Below are 11,556 nucleotides of genomic sequence, written 5' to 3'. Positions count from 1 at the left end.
TTCTGAAAACAACTGAAGTGATAAAGGTTTTGGGAAGGTAAACTGATTTGTACTGTACTGAACTGTATTCACACAGATTTTCACGTATAGGGGCAGTCCAAATTTGAATAGAATTTGAAAAAAATTAGAAAATTTGAATATCTAAATTTATCATGTACTGTCTCTTTAAAAATTTGACTGCGACTATTTGCCATCTAAAACCTGGCGAATTGCTGTTTTAGCCTATGGGGACCTCCTAGAACCAATTTAGAGTCATTTGGTGGACTTTGATCGAATTCGATCAAATACAATACAAATTCGATTCGAATTACCGAATACAGCCTATTCACCCGAAGTTAAAAAATTTAATTTTTTTAAATAAATTTTGGATGTTTTTTTTTTTTATTCAAATTTTTTATGGAAGTTCAAAATAACTCCCATCAACTTGAAATTTGACACTTGATAAATCTGCCCCTTAAAGTTGATGGACTGACTTTTTAAATAACATCTGTTTTATTTCTATAGGATAGAAACTATATATATATATATATATGTACATATATACTGTACATGTATAAGTATAATATAATCTATTATACATATTATTATACACAAGTATATACATTGAAACAAATTTGATTTCAAGGTATTTTACTACACTATTCAGTTAAATCATAGCTTATGCTATTATAAAAAAAATAGTTTGTTGTACAATAGTTATTCCATAATAACTTGCAGCCTATCATTCTTTTCTTACACCTGGTCAGCCCCGATTTACCCTTGGCACTTCATGCACCATTCAAGCAATCAAATTTAAAATGGAATAATGAACTTTGTAGCTTTAACATACAAGAAAAGTTAATTAAACATTGTTAAATATGAATATATTTCTGAATCAATTTCCATTAGCAAACGGACTGGTATTTTAAAGGCCACATGAACAAGAATTTATTATGCATTCCAGCAGTCATGGGGCACTAGAGTCCATTATTCATGCTTAATAAAATAAAAGGAACAGGTTACGGCCTGTGGTACATTTATCCTATTAATATTTGAAGAGTGTCTTCTGCTTCTCACAGTTGTGTCCTTATTGTGTCAAGTCACATTAGTTATTTATACAAATTAGGGTAAACAGTGGTGACAGAAGAAGGGAATAAGTGGTAACACAATCTCAGGGGCAGAGCTTTTGCAGCCTAAGTGGGCAAGTGCAAGGCACATTTAGAAGCCTAAATGCTATCAGTAATATAAATACAGTACAATTTATTTCAGCTTCTATTTTTAAATATGAACTTTACATTTTATAATGGAAAATATATGAAATGCTTCAGTTACTGTCAGGCTTTAGAGACACAATTCAAACACTGGACAATAGGTACACATCTGAGATTGAAAGATCTAAAACTGCTGTTAGAAAATGCTCTATTAAATAATATCCTTCAATTACTAATATTGTCTTATATGTTTGCTTATTAAAATATTTCATTTAGGGCTCTTACTCACAAGCGTTTTTACCTGCGCTCCCCTGCGTTCCGTTTTTCGGCGTTCAGCCGCAAGGGGAGCGCGGGAATAGACGCATTTCATTTTTTCAAATGGGGCTGTACTCACACAGGCGCATGTAGGCGCCGAACGCAGGTTGAGACGCAACATGCTGCGTTTTTCCTGCGTTCGGCGCCTACATGCGCCTGTGTGAGTACAGCCCCATTTGAAAAAATTAAATGCGACTATTCCTGCTCTCCCCTGTGGCTGAACGCCGAAAAATGGAACGCAGGGGAGCGCAGGTAAAAACGCTTGTGAGTAAGAGCCCTAAAACATGTAAGATTGGTATATTTATATGTTTTTCAACAAATGCCAAAATAATCGAGTGACTAACATTAATGCCAGTTGGTGAGTGTTATGTTTACAAAATTTGCTCCAGCTACACAATCCTAGCCAGAGTACAGCTCTGCTAAATGCATGGATTCTTTGATACAAATAATTTAACTTGCAATATATCATAAGTGAATTCAAAATAACTATGACAAAATGGCATTAATTTTTTTATCTTATGTGTTGTCTATTTATATGACATTTTATTAGGTTCCAAATATTAGTTTAGCATCTTTCACATAACATATACAGGTATGGACCTGTTATCCAGAATTCTCTGGAACTGGGGATTTCTGTATAAAGGGATCTTTCCATAATTTGGATCTTCATACTTTGTCTACTAAAACAATTTACTTAAACATTAAATAAACCTAACAGGTTTGTTTTTCCTCTGATAAGGATAAATTATATCTTAGTTAAGATCAAGTACAAAATATTGTTTTATTATAACAGAGAACAAGGAAATCATTTTTAACAATTTGGATTATTTGGATATAATGGAGTCTATGGGAGATGGTATTCCTGTAAAAGAAAAAAAAAAAGGCTTGAGCATTAATAAATTGGCCCCTTAGACTCGAATACACATATGCCAAAGTTTGTCTAACTTTATGATTAATGATTTTCTTTTTCACTGTAATAATAAAACAGTACCTTGTTCCCAACTACAATATGTTTAATCCTTATTGAGGGCAAAACAATCCTATTGGTTTCAATTCATGTTTAAATTATTCTTTAGTAGACTCAAGAGCCATTATCCACAAACCCTAGGTCCTGAGCATTCTGGATAACAGGTTCCATACCTGTATTTATAATATAATAATAGTATTTGCATAATTAGCCTTTTTCCCCAATTTATAAAACACAAAACACACAATAGGGCTTTACCTCCACTTAATTGGCAATATTGAATATAATTAAAATGGTGATGTTTATTAGTCAACCATGCCAACACATAAGTATGCGATCAGTATACGTCACAAATAATGTCTTGTATACCAAAATTGGTCTCCTATTTGTAAAACTGCCATTGTGGCACTTATGGCACTTATATTAATATCCAAAATACTTTAATGTCAGATGAGTTTGTTGCTCGCATCCTTAGGTGCACGCATTTGCTAGTGTTTGAGTTATAATTCAGTGCTTATTGAATAAGATCATGTTATGTAGTGCCAAAACGTATCCGCCATCACAGATTCGATATGGATAAACTTGATGTTAAACGCCAACAGTTCCATGCTCCAATGTAACTTCCTTTAAGACTTCCATCTAATTACATCCAAATGAGCAGCATATTTCTCAGATTCAGTCTGTACACAAGATCAGAGAGGGGCCCCTCTTCCATGGGGGTCTTTACTACTCAACAGCCCTCTTTCATAGGAATCCCTCCAACCTTTAGTGTTTTTTGTTGCCTCAAGCTCCCCCCCCAAGCTCACCAAGGGCTAGTCCACCCTTGGGCCCACTCCATTCCTGTGGCCTATCCTGCAGATTCCAGGAGTAAAAAGGGAAAGAGATGGACCACATGGTAGCCCTGCTTTTTAAAGAATTTGTGCAACAGTGACACCTTCTGGCCAAGTCTGGAATCTGTCAGGGCAAAAAGGACTTACTCCCCCTCCCATATACAATTCAGGTCCAACACTGGACACACCAGAGAATTTCCAGACCATAGGGAAACTTAACCCTATGGACCCCTACACATGTATGTATGTGTTTGTCTGCACACACAAAACATTCTTTTAATCAAGATGTTGAGATTATTAAGTCTTTGCTGTGACTTAAATTAACAATGAATAATATGAAGCATACATTATGTGATTCTGCTATAAATCTGTAAAATGGAGCATGTATTAGATAAGTGTTAGAAGTGTACAATATCTACATAGGATATTTAAATGCAGAGTAAAATTCAGGTAAACGTTTGCAAGTTGATTTTCCATGTATCTGCATAGAGCATATTTTGGATTAGTCTTCTCGTGTACAGAATAGTCTTTTGTAGGAGAATAACTGCACAGGGAAAAAGCACAAGAGTGCCACATTAATCATACAAACCCCATTCCTAATTTTTCTCACTGGATTACTAACGTCTGCTTTGCACTGTACACCACTGTTATTTTGTTCCCTTTTCAATTTGTCTTATTTTGGCAGCTGTACAATACTTGAAATACAATGTGTACTACTTAATTTGCTGCTCTCAACATGTTCTTATTCTTTCATCTAATTGCAAACTGATCTAAACAATTTTACATATGGGAGACAAATATGCACCAACAAAAAAACTTCTAATCAATGCCCACACATAATTAAATTTTTTGCCTACTAGGATATATTTATGCTCAAACTAATGAGACATGCAACACATTTTGGCTTATAACATTCTTATCTAACTGTTTTTTCAATCCTTATAATTAAAAACTTCATGGGCTTCACCTGACAACAACAAAGAAAATTCACTGAAATCAAAAAAATCTTGCATTTGGAAAGGTCTGGCATATTTTGAGAAGCATTAAATGAGAAACAAATTCTATTACAGCTCAAGCATAATTATGTTGTTCTATTAGAGTTAACACTGTCATTGTTAGAAAAGTCCTAACAACTATGGCATTACCCATTCCTTTGTAGACCAAGCAGGCTCTGAACAGTTAAGAAACAAGCTCTATTCATTGCAAGTAGTAATGATGCGTTTACTGTAGAAAATAATATTTTCAGACTATTCTATTCAAATATGAATGCCTTTGTTCTTGCAGAACGGTATCTTTTCTACCCACTGCTTGAGGTTAAAGCTTTTCTTTTAAGTTTAAATATAAAACACTCCTTAAAAGAATATGGCATCCTCCACAAAGCAAATCTGCCTGGAAAGAATCCTCATTATCGAATGAGAGGAAACTATTTTGAAACCTAAAACATGTCTTTGATGGAGTTTAAAAAACATGCATAGATGAGGAACTGTCTTCTTCCAAAGAGATTAATGCAGCTCTTGTGGATGGTTTTCTTGCAATTTGTCTCCAAGTTTTTATGAAACTTAGTTCTTAGGGGTGGGACAAACAAAAGAAAAAGGTTCCTTTCCATTAAGTTGAATAGGTGTAGGCAACAGTCACATTCAGTAAAAAGGGAGCATGAGTATTTTATGGGCTCATTTGCTCCCAAAGCCCTATACATGTCATGTCTTTAAATGTTCAAAAAGGTAATTTGTGTAGTTTATAAAACTGTAACACATTATGGAGACTAACAATAAGAGTTCTTGCATAGCACCGTGTATAAGAAATAAAGCACAATTCAATAGCTTTGTAAGGGGGGATTGTCACTATTATAAAATCCACTAAACTGTACTGGATGTTAAACAAATCTGTTTGAGGAAATACAGCTATAAGAAAAAAAGAAAACATATTATTTATTGTATTATTTTATTATAGTGGCAGATCCCCTTTAATATGTGGTTGGTGGACAATTTCTGTATTGATGCTCTTTGTATATGTATACTGTATGTACAATACCGATTCAAAATAGACCACAGCAAAGAAATGGTAAGGTGCTGGAGTGGAAACATTTTAGAAATCTGTACTTTTGATCATAGACCTGAAATACATGTCAAAAATAGCTGTAGAAGTCATTTATATGTGTATGTCAAGATTTTACGAGTGTGGAGTGTGCTATTTTTTGTCAGTTTGATTAAATAAATCATTGGCACTTGCAAGCAGCCATTTACTTATGAACAGGCAAAAAAATGTGAAATATGGAATGATCTAGTTCCATGCAACCTGTGACATTTATCTGTACTCCATGAGTCAAGTAAATTTAATCATCCATTAAAAAAGTTTAAGTTTGAGCATTTTGTTGCTTGCATCTACATATTCATTTGGATGTATTATATTAGGAGGTCTATGAAGTTGTGTAAGGAAACTGTTTATAAATACAGGTATGGGACCTGTTATCCAGAATGGTTGGGACCTGGGGTGTTTAGGATAGTGAATCTTTCCGTAATTTGAATCTTCATACCTTAAATATGCTAGAAAATCAGATAAACATTAAATCAACCCAAATGGGCTGGTTTTGCCCCAATAAGTATTAATTATAACTTAGTTTAGATCAAGTACAAGGTACTGTTTTATTATAACAGATTAATTATAACAAAAATGTGATTATTTGGATAAAATGGAGTCTATGTGAGACGGCCTTTCTGCAATTCAGAGCTTTCTGGATCATTTGTATTGCCTCAGGGGCACAATTTTTTCATTATTTGTGCCCCTAAGGAAGACCACTGTGGTCAAAACGCGTTGGGATCACTACTTACTTTGGTATTTTCTGTAACCCCCCTTTTTCTTTTGAAGTTAGAGATAACACAGTCTGCTAGACTGAAATACCGCCTCTCTCTCCATTCATTTCTATGGGATTTTTAAAGGCGTATTTATCAAAGGGTGAAAGTGAAAGTTCACCATTTGAAATCCCATAGAAATGAATGATGAGAGGCAAACTGTGGCGATCTCTAACTTTTCACTCTTTGAGAAATATACCACTCTTGAGTAAGTCCACTTAAGTTTGGGTTTAGATCGCATTTAACAAACAAAGAATACTCAAGTGTAATAGCCAGTATTGGCTTTGACCAGCCTAGTACCAGAAAGCTGCAATGCACAGTAAACCAGACCAGTGGTTTTATGAATGGTAGTTGCCATGAATGACAGCTAATAGCATGCATTTCACACATACAGTAATTACTGTTCAGCAGCACAGGCCATTCACATGTGCAAGTTAGGGAGCAATGATGGCCATAATTGGGTCCTGTAATTACTGCCTGACTTTTGAGCATGCTCTTGCACTGCCCAAGGTTATAGAAAAGGACCCCTATAGCATTTCAGCCCTCAGATCTTTATTAAGAAAAACATTTATTCTATTTGAGTTATTACCAAAAGAACTCAAAACAATTTGAAAATCTCAATTCTTTTCTTATTTTGAAGTTCATCACTTTGGTTTTTTGCTTTTAATCTTGAATATTCAAGTTCAGAAAACTCAGACTTGGTTTTTTCCCCATGATAAAATTTGAAACAAGGTAAAGGATCTTGAATGTTTAAAAATCTGCCCCAGAAATCTAGTGCTCGCTAGTAGATGCACAATACAACAATTATCCATGTATATACGACAGAAAATCAATGTTTGGAAATACATGAGCCCATAGCATTGTCTCTGATCCATTCTCTCATTCAATGATTGTATGATTAGTTAGATCAGTGCAATCTGGTCTTCCACACATTTGGGTATATTATACAATCTAACTGATCTATAGACAGATGTCCAGCTAGTATGTTTTAGCTCAGCTATTGACTAAAGATGGTTCATCCAGTACCCTGACCATATACTTTATTGGTAACATTGCCCCTCCCCCTTTGTACTTTAACCATCTTAAATGATTAATGCTTAGTCTTACTGCATTTTTATGGTCTGAAATTAAGCAATTTTTTTGTTGCAGCTGGTTTTAACATAATCAGTTAAACAGTGAATTACTTAGAGAATAAAACATGTTGAAGCAGAAAACGAATAGCCTAACCGATTACCTGATTTAAAGAAAAGAATTCAATGCATGAAGCACTCAGTGGGTGACTATTCACAACCGTATGAATAAGAACATCATGTGGGCTTCATCTTTTGATGACACTAATTGTTTTCTTTATAATTAGTTAGAATGTAGATTGCCAAGCCATAAATAGTCCATGACAATGGCTTTATCGCTGCAAATTAATTTCACTATTTACATTTTATTGATTACAATAAAAAAACAGAGGCAGGATGTGATATACTGTTAACACAAAGGACTTCACTTATGCAAGAGCAACATACTGTATTGTTGCAGAGAAACATATTTTTCCTGTGTATGTATATATGTACAAGTATGGGACCTTTTATACAGAATGTTCAGGTCCTGGGGTTTTTCGAAAAATGGTTAAATTTATTTAAGTTTACTAGAAAATCATGTAAACATTAACATGGGTGTCCGCAGAAAATTTTCCAGGGTGGGGCAAGGAGGCATCTGTGGGCGGGCCTGTGAGATAGGTGGGTGTGTCACTGCCATCAGGGGGTGGAGCTATGCCACGGTGATCAGCCGATCGCCGGGTCAATCAAGGGAATCCTGCACAGTTTCCCTAATTTGAAAAACCATTCAGGAAGTTTTGACCCGGGCAACCCTTCAAAATACCGGTTGTCTGACAAGTGGCAACCCTAGTTCACACAAAGATGGCAAAGTGGCAAGTTCATGTATAAATACCCCCAGAACTCACAAACAGATGGTACAGGGGCAAGTACATACATAAATACCAGCAGAACACACAAACAGATGGCACAGGGGCAAGTAATTGTATAAATACCCCCAGAACTCACAAGTACAAGGCTGCAGACTGCAATCAGGGTTGCCCGGTTTTCATTTCAAAACCAGCCAAAGACCATAAAAAAACTAGCCTAAAAGTAGCCAAAAGCCATTTTAAAAGTAGCCCAAAAGTAGCCCAATTCATAAATTGAAAAATCGTTGGATTCCCCTTTAATACTGTAACCCCCTTAGTAGGAGGTCGTAGCCAAATGAATTACGTGCGCACAACCACAGCGCCACTCGCATGTGCAACAGAACAATGGGCAGGTAACCTGTACACGTCAAAAATTTATGTCATCAAAGGATACAGCTATGGGATCCGTTATCCAGAAACCTCTGAATTACAGAAAGGCTGTCTCCTATAGATTCCATTTTTTTTCCAAATAATCCATATTTTTAAACTTCATTTTCTTTTTCCGTGAAATAATAAAACCGTACTCAATCTCCACTTAAATATCATTAATCCTTATTGGAGGCAAAACAATCCTAATGGGTTTAAATAATAAATGATTTTTTTAGTAGACTTAAGGAATGGAGATCCAAATTAGAGAAAGATCCCATATCTGGAAAACTCCCAAGCAGTCTGGATAACAGGTCCCATAACTGTACTGACAGTACTGCGAATACATTGAGCGCTTATAAATGTGTGTTCATAAAAACTGTGCCAGTCAAGACATAATATATCCAGAAGAGCAACAGAAGAGCTTCAGAACATCTTACTGAATGTGGGCTTACAATCAGAAATCTACTGTTCCCTGTACAACATAAAGGAGCATTTGAGTCCTCTTGTGACACACCCAACCGAATATTGTTTTATTGGGGCCCGGGCAATGACAGGATCCCAATACTGCCCAACAGCCCTACATACAAAGAAGAGAGACACAAACACAACGCACAGTCGTAGACAGCTACTCACAAGTCCCGCAAAGCGGCACTGTCTGTGTCGTCGTCGCCATGTCCAACGCCAGTCTCCAACCAATTCTCGCCAGGAGGACCCAGAGAGACAGGCCCAGGCGTCGGCATGCCGGGCGTGGTGGCACCGCGCTTTGCGCGCCCTGCATCATGACGTCACACGGCCGCCCTCCTCCTGAGGGACGCTCGCTGCGTGTTCTTCCAGCCTGCCCCTGAGCCCTCTCTAGTCTGAGTCTGATAATCTCAAGTCTCCAGCTCCACCCCTTTTAAGAACGTATCGTTCGTAATTATCCTGCGGCTGCCGGCTGGCTGGCGGCGTGCAGGCAGGTGCAGCCAGCAGTGCGTGCTACTATTTGGGCATTGGTCGGTTTTTCCAAGTCCAAACCTGAGGCACCTATTAAAACTAGCCCAAAACTAGCCATTGGCGGGTTTGGACTTGGAAAAACCGCGCACAGTCCCAGGGGGGGGCACTGCCCCCTCTTGCCCCCCTCTGTGGACGCCCATGAACATTAAATACACCCAATAGGCTGGCTTTGCTTCCAAAGGATTGATTATATTTTCGTTTGGATCAAGTAAAAGGTACTGTTTTACTATAACATAGTAAAAGGAAATACTTTTTAATCATTTGGATTATTTGGATAAAATGGAGTCTTTTTTATAATTTGGAGCTTTCTGGAAAACAGGTTTCTGGATAACGGGTCCTATACCTGTATAGTTTTATAAAGTTGCATACACAAGCATATTTACACTATTAATGTATGCCAAAAAGTACATTAAAAATAATATGCTATATATATAAGTAAATATAAACAAAAACAAAGTTACTTTCAAGATTACGGGGCTGATTTACTAACAACTGAATTTAGTTGTTTTTTTTTTGAATCTCTAAAAATTTGTGGTTTTCCTATTTTTTCTAAAAATTTGAGTTATTAAGTGTACATTCCATGAAAATCTCTAACACAACTCTTTGCCAGTAAAAGTTGTGCAGTTCCTTTAGAAGTCAATGGGAGCTGCACTGATCCTATTGGACCATTTTAATTCAATTCTGACGTTTAGAGGTTTTGGAATTTTTTTTTTGCTAGTAATTACCTGAAAAACTAATTTTTAGAGGCATTCATATTTTTTCGGATCGTTCGGCTTTTTTTTTGTTAGTATTATAGTTATTCAAATCTTTTACCATGACATTCGTGGTTTTAGAGAAAGTGAGTTTAGTCGTGGTTTCAAAAACCTCTAAAACTACTAAAACTCAAACTTAATAGAGTACAATCCCAGAGAGGTTTTCTTGCAGCAAAACAATTGGTTTATTAATAGAAACAAAGTAGTAGCATTATTCACAGTCATTTTAGGCACAGCAAAGTCAGATGCAGAAATCACTATCCCTCTCAGGGTAAAATAAACAGTGAATAAATGATCACACTAGTGAGCCTTTCCTACCTGTGCTGCTCATATTGATCCTCATCCTGGGGTCTTGCGTCTTGGCACCCTGCTTGGTCCTCAACTAACCCACAGATATACCTGAGCTAGTGTTTCACATACCACAGGGTCCTAAGCCCCCTATTTCTCCTCGTTGGAGCCAAAGCTGCTCGCTAACTTCCCTGAGCCTGCCTTCGGCTCTTAGAGCAACTATGATAAAACTTACTACCGCTAAATAACCTTTCTAAGTCTTGAACATTGCAACCCTGGGCCTGTAACAACAGGTGAGGTGAGGTCCCAGGAAAGACCTTGAGCACATGGGACTATACCCCTTTTTACTTTTAAATGCTGCCATCTAGTGGGCAAACCTTGAAATACTATGGACCCAGGAAAGAGGACATAGCTGCCTAGGTTAATTAAAGAACCATGTAGAAGGAGAGGGAATCCGCGCTCAGCCAATTAACTCTTTATATCTTTATAGATGAATGCATCAATCCTCTAAAGTAGATGTACCGAACATCCAAAACTGTTAGACTTTCAGTGAGGAATAGGAGAGCACTCGAACGCAGATTAACTGCTTGTGATTAATATTTATTTAAGCTGCTGTACACAACATGTTTCGGGCTGTAATTGCCCTTTCTCAAGTGTTAATTAAAGAACCACCAGGACCTCTTTAGGTGGCCTAATACGAGGGAAACTGCCTTAGTAGTCCGTACCTAAATCCCTACATATAATTCTCTAAAAGTCATTGATTCATTGTTGAAGTACAATACTCTGCAAGATACTTTTAATCTGTACTTTAAACTATAAAATGCAAAAACCAACATCCATTATGAGCCATTGGTTCATGCTCATCTCCCCCCCACATAATCTTACTTCATGCTTGGGTAGGGTATATTGAAACCAATTTTTAGACTCCTATCACTTTCTCAATATGTCATATCCATATAATTTTTTGACTTTTTTCACTGGATTTATTTTTCTTCAGACGCATCTTAGCAAATGATTCCACTGCGGTGAGCCATCTGAATCCAGAGTGT

Source organism: Xenopus laevis, chromosome 7L (assembly GCF_017654675.1).
Source record: "Xenopus laevis strain J_2021 chromosome 7L, Xenopus_laevis_v10.1, whole genome shotgun sequence".
Taxonomy (NCBI): domain Eukaryota; kingdom Metazoa; phylum Chordata; class Amphibia; order Anura; family Pipidae; genus Xenopus; species Xenopus laevis.
Note: the sequence above shows the minus strand (reverse complement) of the source record.